The sequence below is a fragment of the Nerophis ophidion genome, linkage group LG11 (genome assembly GCF_033978795.1).
Source record: "Nerophis ophidion isolate RoL-2023_Sa linkage group LG11, RoL_Noph_v1.0, whole genome shotgun sequence".
Taxonomy (NCBI): domain Eukaryota; kingdom Metazoa; phylum Chordata; class Actinopteri; order Syngnathiformes; family Syngnathidae; genus Nerophis; species Nerophis ophidion.
In genome coordinates, this window is record NC_084621.1 from 37,863,999 (window position 1) to 37,876,974 (window position 12,976).

The 12,976-nt window shown below is 41.7% G+C and overlaps 1 protein-coding gene across 2 annotated transcripts in view; it reads right to left on the reverse strand.

Annotated features, from left to right (window-relative positions):
* Nucleotides 1-5,204: 5,204 nt before the first annotated feature.
* The window catches only part of skap2 (src kinase associated phosphoprotein 2), a 47,370-nt gene continuing 39,598 nt past the window's right edge, over nucleotides 5,205-12,976 (reverse strand). The window contains exons 13-14 of one of the 2 annotated variants that reach the window (XR_009808822.1): nucleotides 6,782-6,845; nucleotides 5,205-6,686 (exon numbers count right to left, since the gene is read on the reverse strand). The gene's annotated coding sequence lies outside the window, so the exon portion shown is untranslated. The remainder of the gene's footprint in view (nucleotides 6,687-6,781; nucleotides 6,846-12,976) is intronic. The other variant, XM_061915836.1, reaches the window with a different exon arrangement.

Here is a 12,976-nt window from a genome sequence, read left to right on the forward strand (position 1 = left end):
CGTGGGTTCATTTATTATTTGTGTAAGACCACAGCTATCAATTATAGTCTGGAGCGCCACGCACGGACGGTGGGTCCGATGGGGTATTCATATGGATATTAAAGTCCTGCATTATAATTATATTATCGGCGTGCATCACTAGATCAGCAACAAACTCTGAGAATTTACTGATAAAGTCCAAATAGGGCCCTGGGGGGGCGGTAGATAACAGCCAGGTATAGAGGCAGCGGTGTGACAGACCTCATAGTGAGCATCCCAAATAATTTATATTTATTATTTAGGTTAGGACTAAGGTTAAAGTTTTCGTTGTATATTAGTGCGAACTTCCCCCCCCCCCCCACTCCTTTTAAGGGGACGGGCAATATGCGCATTGGTATAGTTAGGAGGAGAAGCCTCATTTATCGCAAAAAAAGTCGTCGGGTTTAAGCCAGGTTTTGCTGAGACCGATGACGTTAAAATTGTTGTCTCTAATGACCTCATTAACTAATAACGTTTTGGGAGACAATAATCTTATGTTTAAGAAGCCCATAGTGGGCTGTTTTAAGGAGTTTTTGATCAAATTATCCGTAGTATCAATATTAATGTTTTTGCAAGAAAATAAAATGTGTATTAATTGCACGTTTTTTTTGTTGATAATAAAAAAGAAACTCAGGAAAATCGATTGAGAAATAGACAAGTTCTGATTTATTATTTATATCAGTCGGTCCCATATCCAGTGAGGGTTGGACTCTGCCAAGGATGCCATTTGTCACAGATTCTGTTCATAACTTTTATGGACAGAATTTCTTTGGCGCAGTCAGGGGTTTGAGGGGATCCGGTTTGGTGGCTGCAGGATTAGGTCTCTGCTTTTTGCAGATGATGTGGTCCTGATGGCTTCATCTGGCCAAGATCTTCAGCTCTCACTGGATCGGTTCGCAGCGGAGTGTGAAGTGACTGGGATGAGAATCGCCACCTCCAAGTCCGAGTCCATGGTTATCGCCTGGAAATGGGTGGAATGCCATCTCCGGGTTGGGGAGGAGATCTGGCCCCAAGTGGAGGAGTTCAAGTACCTCGGAGTCTTGTTCACGAGTGAGGGAAGAGTGGATCGTGAAACCGACAGGCGTATCGGTGCGGCGTCTTCAGTAATGTGGACGTTGTATCGATCCGTTGTGGTGAAGAAAGAGCTGAGCCGGAAGGCAAAGCTCTCAATTTACCGGTCAATCTAAGTTCCCATCCTCACCAATGGTCATGAGCTTTGGGTTATGGCCGAAAGGACAAGATCACGGGTACAAGCGGCCGAAATGTGTTTCCTCCGCCGGGTGGTGGGTTTCTCCCTTAGAGATAGGGTGAGAAACGCTGCCATCTGGGAGGAGCTCAAAGTAAAGCCGCTGCTCCTCCACATCGATAGGAGCCAGATGAGGTGGTTCTGGCATCTGGTCAGGATGCCACCCAAGCGCCTCCTCAGGGAGGTGTTTCAGGCACGTCTGACCAGTAGGAGGCCACGGGGAAGATCCAGGACACGTTGGGAAGACTATGTCTCCCGGCTGGCCTGGGAGCGCCTCGGGATCCCCCGGGAGAAGCAGGACAAAACGCCTGGGGAGAGGGAAGTCTAGATTCGCCTCAGATAAGCGGAAAAGATGGATGGATGGATGGGTAAATTGGCCCTAGTGTGTGAATGTTGTCGCTGTGTTGCCCCTGTGATGAGATGGCAACTTGTCCAGGGTGTACGCCGCCTTCCGCCCGAATGCATCTGAGATAGGCTCCAGCCACCCCCGCGACCTCAAGGGGGACAAGCGGTAAAAAATGGATGGATGGATGGATGGATGGAAAGTCACCTCTGCTAAGCAGCGCACTGATGCATCTACTGTAGTTATTTCAACGGATTTAATGTGGGCGTTTTTGGTATGAGGGAATAATTTGATTTGTCAGTCAGTCTGTAAAAACACTAAATAATCTAAGAGTGTCCTGATACACCTCTTTTACTTCCAATACGATACAGATATTGGAGCCTTAAACGATACCAATTATTGTACCAGGCACCTAAAATTATCGTATTTCGAGGAACAAAAAGTGCTATATTTATTATTTTATTATCTGCTGCAGCAAAACGCTACCACATGTGTATACAGTCGGACTTATGCTAACTAAACACTGCCACTGACAGAACAGCGGTCCCACCTGGCTGTAAGGCGGCGCATTACACAATGCACAACATCAGGTGCAGTGCAGCGTAAAACGTATCCTGTATGTCAGTGGTCCCCAACCACCGGGCCGCGGCCCGGTAACGGTCCGCGGACCGATTGGTACCAGGCCGCACAAGAAATAAAAATGTTTTTTTTTTAAAAACATTTTTTATTTTTTTTTTATTTTAATTATTAAATCAACATAAGAAACACAATATATACAATATATATCAATATAGATCAATACAGTCTGCAGGGATACAGTCTGTAAGCACACATGATTGTATTTCTTCATGAAAAAAATAAATAAATAAATAAATAAATAATAATCCCGGTCCGTGGGACACATTTTCAAGTGTTGACCGGTCCGCAGCTACAAAAACGCTGGGGACCACTGCTGTATGTGTTTGCGTATTTGTATTGAAAAGGTCCAATTACACTATATTATTCTGGAATTACCTGGAAAAAAAATATGGAATCATCAGAGGATGTTCATTCAGTATCTTTCGGTATTGTATTTTATAGAAAAAAAGCAGATAACAGACATGACACAAAACTATAGTCATTTTAAATGGCAACTTTCTTCCTCTAAGAAACACTAAAAGAAATCAAGAAAATAAAACGTGGTACTCAGTAACATATTCATTTTTTAGAACAAGCGGGGTACAAAATATATGGAATCCCACAAATCAGAGGAAAAAAATATGATATCCATCCATCCATCCTCTACCGCTTGTCCCTTTTGGGGTTGTGGGGGTGCTGGAGCCTAGCTCAGCTGCATTTGGGCGGAAGACGGGGTACACACTGGACATGTTGCCACCTCATCACAGGGCCAACACAGATAGACAACATTCACAATCACATTCACACACTAAGGCCAATTTAGTGTTGCCAATCAACCTATCCCCAGGTGCATGTCTTTGGAGGTGGGAGGAAGCCGGAGTACCCGTAAAAGACAAACACTACAACAGTGCTTGTATTATCTTGAGCTTTTATAACAGCTTGCAGTCTCTTAACTTAACGAGTGAGAACTTTTGATCAATCTTGCTCCAACTTTCTCTGATTGCTGTTGTCAAATCAGCTTTGCAGGTTGGAGTCTTGTCATGGACCACTTTCTTCAATTTCCGCAACACTTTTTCAATTGAATTGAGAACCGGACTATTTGCAGACCATGACATTGACCTCATATATTTTTCTTCAAGGAAAGTTTTTTAAAGTTTTTGCTCTATGGCAGTGTTTCTCTATTATTTTCCCCCCACACGCTCTGGTGGATAAAATTGTTCTAATAAGACCTTCACATAACATTATAAGCTTATTAAAATGAAAGGAAAGAACACATCATCCTTTCCTTGTGTCCCACTGGGGTTTCAGTGAAGCCAAATGCTACATCCGGCAGAAAAAAGTATGTTACCAAAGGTCACACACACCCCCCTTGGCTTCGCATCACAAGGGGGACCCGCCCCACTATTTGAGAAGGACTGCTCTATGGCAAGATGCATTATTACCCAAGTCTTATCCGATTGGGATTTTATATATTTTATCCTTTTTATGGGATCTTTGTGTAGCGTATTTTCCGGACCATAGGGCACACCGGATTATAAGGCGCACTGCTGATGAGTGGGTCTATTCAGGTCTCTTTTCATACATAAAGTGCACCAGATTATAGGGCGCATTAAAGGGGTCATATTATTTTATTTTTTTTCCTAAGTTGAAAACACTTCCTTGTGGTCTACATAACAGGTAATGGTGGTTCTTCAGTCAAAATGATGCATATATTATGTTTTACAGACCATCTTCAAGTCACTTTCTGTCAGTGACTTCAGGATGCGCTGTTTTGTGGTCTGTCTTATTTACGTGGCTCACTTTCGGCAGCGTCTTTTTTTGTAGCAATGTAGCGTGCAAGGACGGGAGTCGAAGGAATGTCAAAAGATGGAGCTAACTGTTTTAATGACATTCAGACTTTACTTAAATTAACAACGGAGCAGCATCTCATCCGTGGTTAACTAGTGCAATAACAACGGAAATGTGTCCCGTAAAAAATCTTCTGACTGGAACTCTCCAATAACTAAAGTTCTAAACTCAGTACACCAATATGTTTTAGCGCTTTCATGGTGAGTCTACTGACAAATATACGTTAGAACTTTACGCTACTTTATATTAGCAATGCCCCATAACAAGAAAATAGACAAAAAGAAGCGTATCGACTACGTCGTCCCAATGGCGGATATGCGCAAATTTTAAGAACGTATGCAGATCCCAAAAACAGATCAGCAGGTACGAAAAGGTAAGAAAAGTTGGTTTTGCAAAATATTTCAAAACAAAATGCCAGATAGTGTCCACTAATGGGTGATGTTTTTTGGTCCTTATACACACACCATAATAATACTCGTAAGTCTGACTATGGTAGCCATAATGTGTATGCTTCAAAGTCGTACACAAACATTTCGAAAGATTTTTGAGCGCTGTGTGTAATGTTCTATATCCTCAATAGAACATTTAAAGTTTTTGTGTTGCTTGCTAGTGTCATATTGCAGTCTACGCATATCTCTTGTGTGTGACTACCATCTACTGGTCACACTTATCATTACACCATGAACCAAAAAAAATTGCTTCAAGGTCAGTCAGTAAGCACAACCGGCATTATTTCGTATATTAGGCGCACTGGGTCATAAGGCGCACTGTTGATTTTTGACAAAATGAAAGGATATTAAGTGCGCCTTATAGTCTGAAAAATACGGTACATGTACAATTTTATAATCTTACCAATGTTTGTCATGTTATGTGGTAGGTCTTTGTATTGCATGTTTGATTTTCCTTTTTTCTGTATGTTTTAATGAATGTCCGGCTCTTGCTGGCTGCAAAACAAGTTTACCTTCGACCTAACCTAACCTAACCTTAAAATTGATGTCAGGATCCTCAAACAACCTTTTGATTGTAGTAATAAGGGACTGTGCATTTGGGTGAATGAGTGAATGTGAAAATACTGTCAAAGCGCTTTGGGTTCCTTAGAAAACAGGGGTAGAAAAGCACTATACAAGTACAACCATTTATCATTTATTTATTTATTGAAGATGTAACGACAGCCATCTCCCAAGTGCCATTACCTGACATGTGGCCCATATCATCAATGACTGTGGAAACATGCATGTTTTCTTCAGGCAGTCTTCATAAATCTCATTGGAACAGAACCAAATAAAAGTTCCAGCATCGTCATTTTGCCCAATGCCGATGAAGTTATTGGTCTTGACGCGTTGATGTTTTCCTTGGCCTATCAGTATGCCTGCCTTTTACAACCTTCCCATGTGGTTTCCATTTTAGACACATTGCGTGATGATTTATTTTCTTGAAAAAGTTTGATCATACTCTCATTTGGTTTAATTGGGATCTCTCATGTTGGAGCCATGGTTTATGTCAAACCACCTTCAAAGTGTCAACACTCCTTCCTAACTACAGACTAAACAGATTGAATCTGATGCCGTATATAGGTGTATATATTCTAAACATTCCCGGCATTTCATTTTACACACTATAGCATTTTAAAAAGTCTTGGTTTTTTTTGGGACATATACCACAATAATATCATACGGTGGTCTTAATACCGTGATGGTATTGTACCGTAAGGTTTTGATACCGTCACATTCCTAAAATTGAGTCATTCCATACATTTGTTGCTTTGCTTGATCTAAAAATGAAACTGTTACTGACAACCACAAGTTTTTTTTTATTTATTGTAGTCTTTCGTCAAGCCAGAAAGTTGCAATTTAAAATAGATTATAGTTTTGCGTCTGCTTCGTTTTGCAAAATCAATCAATTAAATGAACATCCTCCAAATCTGGTGATTCCATCATTTTTTCCAGGGTCTGTATATCGAAGAGAGGTGGAATTATCTTACAAATACGATAATTATTGTAAATCTGACAAACATTTGTGAATTTGGGGGCAAGGATTTGTTTTGTTGTGACTCAAACAACAAAACAAAAAAAGTGCCATGTTTGTGTTTAATTCCGTGTACATGTGTAATATGTTACGAGCTATACCATTAGGGACCTCAATTAATTTCTTAGGTCCAAACTAATTTGTCTGTCTCATGTATTGTCTATAAGAATAGAAAAGAAGAACTGTGAAAATAAAAAGAATTGCATTAGCGTTAATCTCATCTTTCAGCATTCCTAGTGCAATAAAAGGTGCAAACAGCACTTGAAGCCGGGCTATGAAACATGGGCATTGTAAAATAGCATCAGTGTCTGCGACGGCTTCTATTCATCCTTATTCGTGTCTTGACACAGGGGGACGTCCCCTCTTCAGTGAATAACACCCCCCCTTGGCTAATGTCTTGTTAGAGATGAGGAACGAGTTGTAGAGGTGGAGCTCTTGGGTCGGACCCACTTCAGTAAATGTTGAGACAGCGAGAGGACGAGCGAGGCTGCAGAAAGGCGAGGGGAGAATGAAGGTGTTAGAGGGCATCGTCTCAGGAGGCCTCGGCACTCGGCTGCCAGCATGTGTAAATCAGCAAGCAGCTCACGGCTGCAATGAGGTAGAAAATAAAAAAAACATAAAAATGTCTGGGTGAAATAGGAGGCAAGGAGAAATCTTTTATGGCGAGCCTAAATTCTCCTTACTCTGCAGTAGATCCACTGGCCAGCTCAGCTTGTCTTGGCCAAAGCACATTCATCATGCCACCGTCTGCATGGCCACAAATTACTGCCATTACACACCTGCTCTTCATGTAACACACACATGACCTAATGACTACCTTAAATTCACACAATTATCAGTAATGGCAACTTAATGGGCCTGAGTCTCATTCCTTGATGTTTGTACTGTACCAAGATGGCCAACACCAAATAAGACTGGAAAGGAACATTGAAATATTTCAGAAGAGCATAAAAAGCCTCTTTTTAAGTTATTTTAACTACACTCCATCCTTCTTACTTCTCATATCACTTTTCCACTGAGTATTGGTTGTGCTTTGCTTTCCTCTCTAAAACTGCAAAAACTACGTTAAATTGAACATCTTGTGGTCATACTTGCCAAGCCTCTCGATTTTTCCAGGAGACTCCCGAATTTCAGTGCCCCTCTTGAAAATATCTCGGGGCAACCATTCTCCCGATTTTCACCCAGGCAACAATATTGGGGGCGTGCCTCAAAGGCACAGCATTTAGCGTCCTCTACAACCTGTCATCACATCTGCTTTTCCACCATACAAACAGCGTGTCGGCACATAATATATGCAGCTTTTACACACACACACGAGTGAACGCAAGGCATACTTTAACAACAACCATACAGGTCACACTCAGGGTGGCCGTATGAACAACTTTAACATTGTTACAAATATGTGCCACACTGTGAACCCACACCAAACAAGAATGACAAACACATTTCGGGAGAAGATCAGCTCAGTGACACAACATAAACAGAAAAAACACCCAGAATCCCTTCTCTAACTCTATCGGGACGCTACAATATATATACACCCCCGCTACCACCAAACCTCAAGGTCTCAAGGTTGGCAAGTATGTTCGGGGGTGCCAATACGATTCAGAATTGATTCACGATTTAACACAATTCTTGATTCAAACTGATTCTCACAACATAGTTGGATACAGGGACTGCATCACTGCAGATGCCGCACCGATCCGCTTGTTGATCTCATGATCAACTCTTACCTCACTTGTGAACAAGCTCTCCCCAACCCAGAGGCGCCACTCCACCCTTTTGCAGGCAAGAAGCCTGGACTCTGCCTTGGAGGTGCTGATTCTCATCCCAGTAACTCCACACTCGACTGTGAACGGATCTACTGAGAGCCGGCCAGATGAAGCCAGCAGGACAATGTCATCTGCAAAAAGCAGAGACCTAATCCTGCAACTACCAAACCGGATCCCTTCAACGTCCTGACAGCGCTGAGAAATTCTGTCCATAAATGTTATGAACAGAATCTTGACATAGGGCAGCCGTGGAGGAGTCCAACACTCAGTAGAAACCAATCCAACTTATAGACAAACCAAACTCTGACACCGATCATACAGGGAGCATGAATTATGATCTACAATTAATTTCCATGGAGCAAGGAAGCGAGGAAACAGCAGACCACTCGATGATGTAAACATTGGCAAACAAGCTTTTGATCACGGCGCAGCTATAACTAGTTTGTCTGCGTTACGTTGATATTGACAATATCACTACTATATGGTTAATATTCAAGTCGTTAAATGTAAATGGAGTATTGTTGGTGCTTTTTGGATGGTTATTTATAGGATTTTATGGGGGGAAACAGTGGAGCTCCCATTGGCTCCGCTGTAAGCAGACTTTTATTTTCGTTTATTTAATATTTAGGATGCATTAAAATTCCATCCGCCTTCATGGCTTTTATTATGATTGCGAATGATAGGCAAAATTACAAAAAAAGTGCTTATCCCGCCCTGCTTTCCAGACGAGGCCGAGCTAGTCTGAAAGGAAGTCGGCCGCTCATAGGAGTAGAAACCAACCCAGCACATCACCTGAAAAAAGCCCACTCTTCTCCCTCACTACTTGGTTTGCGGGAGATAACATATGTAAGTGGGAATATACCCGTTTTCAAAACCATTATTTGCTTGTATCTGAAAGCAAAAATTATTGACATTGTTAACGCTCTCCCAGCCGTATTGACAAGCCCACCGTCTCCGGTAACTCGGCTTATTGTACATGATGGATCCGATGGGACGGAAGAGACACCACTGAGAAGAGACTAAAAAGGATTTCAAAGTCCTCTTCAGTCTGCTGGAAGAGCCAATTCATGAAACTATAGTAGTCGTTTGTAGTACATGCTGTTGTATTGTTTTTAACACAATATTTCTTATCTAAAGTTAATTTTTTTTAAAGGTATGTTACATGTTAAAATGGTGGCGTTTTGGGTGAGACAAGCGCAGAATAATCCTTTCATCCATCCATTTTCTACCGCTTATTCCCTTTGGGGTCGCGGGGGCCGCTGGTGCCAATCTCAGCTACAATCGGGCGGATGGCGGGGTACACCCTGGACAAGTCGCCAACTCATTGCAGGGAGCGCAGAATAAATTGATTTCAATTAATTTCATTGGGCAAAGCCGACTTAAAATACGAGTGTTTTGAGTTACGAGCTTGGTCATGGGTTCACTGACCAGTCACCAATTAACCTCATAAATTGAGCTACTACTGTACTCTATGTTCTAAAACAATTGGCTTTGCGCAAAACACTACAGTATAACTGTATGTACAAAGTGCAAGGCATAATAGGGCAACTCTACCCAAAGCTACACATGTACAATAATTAAGTACATTTTTATTTACTAAAAGTATCTCTCAGAAGAGAAGAGGTTGGAGACCCCCGGTTTAGAGTGTCAAAACTAGGCGTTTTTATGGCTGCGATGCTTCCATGGTTGACATGGCACTGCTACTTGTTATTCATCTTCTAATATGAGCCTCCGTGGGGTTGATTTAGGTTATGCGTCGCTCGTCACACATGCACGGTCACTACGGGAACCCCCATGTGTAAGCAGCGCACTAAATTAGCCGAGCCAGCGCTGTCTTTGCATACATACCAACGCGAACACTAAGTGAGAGTAATAGTGGCAATCTGCTTTTTGGCAGCCTTGCAACTGGATCCGTATACCTTCTTTCCTTGCTCTGTGTCTATATAAAGATGACATTGAGATGGGCGCTCACCTGGAATGTGAGGTCACCACAAGCAGGGAAGTGTCACTCTGTAGCAGAGTCAGAAAGAAAAGCATGGAGTGCTTAGAGTATTAGTGAGTAGTCAGCTGCAGTGAGGTGTAAGCTTGCATCGTGCCCACAGGCTTGTAATTACACTCAGAGCATCCGCCGCATCACCGGCCTCCACCACACACTGTAAACTATCCGGCTCAGGGGTCGTTACTCAGCTCACTAACTAGTAGAGTAAATCAGAGCTCTGACCTCATATTAGAGCCCCAGGCAGAGTAAACACAGCCAAAATATGGAGGCTGGAGCCCAGTAAATAACCAGCAAGGAGATGGAGCAGGGGGCCAGGCGTGGGAGATGTTTATAGCAGGTGGACAAACACCTGTCACGTCGATAAGACTGATTTATTCTGAGAGGCATGTCAGCACATAGCTCTGAGCATGACAGCCTGGCAGCGACAAACCCAAGTCACAACGTCACGTAGTGGGGAAGTACAGTCAAACCTCTAAGACGGTACTTCTCAAATTGTGGGGCAAGCCCCCCCTCAGGGGCCACTGGGAGGTGTCAGGCAGGCGTGGTAGGCAGAAGGGACTTTCATTATTAACATCTTTATTCATGCTTGAACGATATACAAGTCTCAAGCTAGGTGGCAGCAGTGCTCAACCCAGTGGTAGAGGTATACCGGAACACCAGTGTACAGAGCTGATGGAGGAGGAGAAATGGAAACGTTTCTGACAGGACTTAAAAGAATAATTGAGGAGACGAACAGATATGATATAAAGTTATGCAAAAAACTCTATATTTCAAATTGGGTGGCAAGAAAAAATGTCTGCCTCCTACAGGGTTGGGGTCTGGAAACTGGTTCTTACATTCTGATTCTTCCGAAATCATTTGCATGTTTTATCGTCAGTCTGCCGATCGAAATAATTTGTTGCCACAGAGGCAGCTAACTGTATCGCCATACACAGCCACAAAAATAAACTGTGAAAAGTTTTATCCCATGAAGACTCGAGGGCGAGGCTAAAAATGTTACACACAGAGAAAGAGCGAGCAAGAGCAGACAAGCTAATAGCTAAACCTGCTGCTTTAAAGGGGAACTGCAATTTTTGGGGAATTTTGCCTATCGTTCACAATCATTATGAGAGACATGAGGATGAATTTTGTTTTTTTTGCATTGTAAATGGTAAATAAATATGATCAAAGGGCCGCTTACTAGCGTCTTTTTGTGTTGTTCTCGCCATTTCCGGGTCCTAAATGGGTGTCAAAGTGTGTCAATCTGTCAGAATACGTCCTCAGACTTCTTCTGTCTAGGTGAGATGCATGATTTATGATCTACATTAAACCTCCAAAGAGCAAGAAAGCAGCTGATCACTTGATGATGTAAACATAGGCACACAGGCTTTTAATCACTGCACCGTCTGCGTTAGCGCTTATAAGAACAGGATCACTATTACTTGGTTAATTTTCAAATAAAAAAATGTAAATGGAGTATTGTTGAAGGTTTTTGAATGGCTATTAGATTTTATGGGACAAATAGAGGACCCCCCATTGGCTCCGCTGTAAGCGGACTTTTATTTATATGTATTTAATATTTAGAATGCCCATCCATCAATCCATTTTTTACCGCTTGTCATTTTCGGGATGGAGGGGGGTGCTGGAGCCTATCTCGGCGGCATTCGGGCGAAAGGCGGGGTACAGGAGCGTCGCCAGACAGATTTCACTGGGGCACGTGCCCCAGTGTTGATCTGTAGTGCCCCGGTAAAAATGTCACCTATAAAAAAAAAAAACGCTTCAGAGTTTTAAGTCTACATAACATAGACAACAGCGCACATACTACTTATTGCTACTGTATTCACTCCACGTAACAATGAGCACATGGCTAATTAATATGGTAATTTATTCACGTGTGGATCGAGACTTCAGTTGAGAGAGAGAGAGAGAGAGAGAGAGAGAGAGAGAGAGAGAGAGAGAGAGAGAGAGAGAGGATGCAAATCACTGCTGAAGTAGGTAACATTAGCCAGCAACAATTTGTTAATTATATTATTTTGATTTTGATTTGACTCAAACTGTAACTCCTAGATGGATATCAGAAAGTTATTCGCCCGCAGCAGGGAAGAAGCAGCAGGAATGAGAGATGTAAGTGAAGTCCTAGCTAGCTAGGCAACATCATTGTCTTAAGTTGATGCTAAGTTAGCTAACGTTATTCCTTGTATCAAGACAAACATATTCATTTGCTGTACGAGCTGTCGGGGGAATTTCCAATGAACATGAAACATAATGTTGGTTATTGTCTGCTGGTTCTGCTCAGGACCTCTGCATCAATGATGATTTGGAGTAAGCATGTGTGAGTTGAGTGATTCTCAAATGGTTTATCTTCAGGAAGAAAAACAGTTTTCCATATCATCAAGTCATTAGCCAAATTTTTAAATCATTCAAGTTTATTTCACAGAAAAATAGCACATTAGACTTGTCTTGTTAATTGGTTTGTCTTTGACTAAAATAATCTTGTTTTTTCACCATAAAAATGGCTACAGCTAAAGCAACTGGTTTTGTTTCCAGAAAAAATAGTAACATTTCTGTATTTGTTTTCAGAAAGATGGCTGAAAATATTGGGTTTTGTTGCCCCATTAAGATTTTTTAAAAATATATTTCCATGTCTGTCCTGAGTCCTCCTCCAACTTGTTAGTCGGTTTGCTTTTTGCTAAAATACTCACTAATAGTCACTAGAAAAATGGCTAAAAATATATGGTTTTGTTGCCACAATTTGATTTTTTTCTCCCTAAACTTTTTTTTTTTTTCATGCACACATCTGACTGCGACTCACTGAAAATGACACACAATCCACTTTTATGTCACGACCCACCAGTTGGGAACCACTGGTCAACTGTATAACAGTTACTGTAATATTTCCAGGTCTGTCCAGAGTGATTGACCACTTTGCAAAAATGAAAACGAGACGTTACAGTTTACTTCTCAGAAAATGATTCCCTGAACAGACACACAACAGTTGTTCATTGATTCTACTACTGTGGCTTTATTGTTTTGTGTATATTTTATAGTTTTGTGTATCAACTCTGTACACTGCTGCTGAAATTTAAATTTTCCTGAAGGAACTCTCCTGAAGGAATCAATAAAGTACT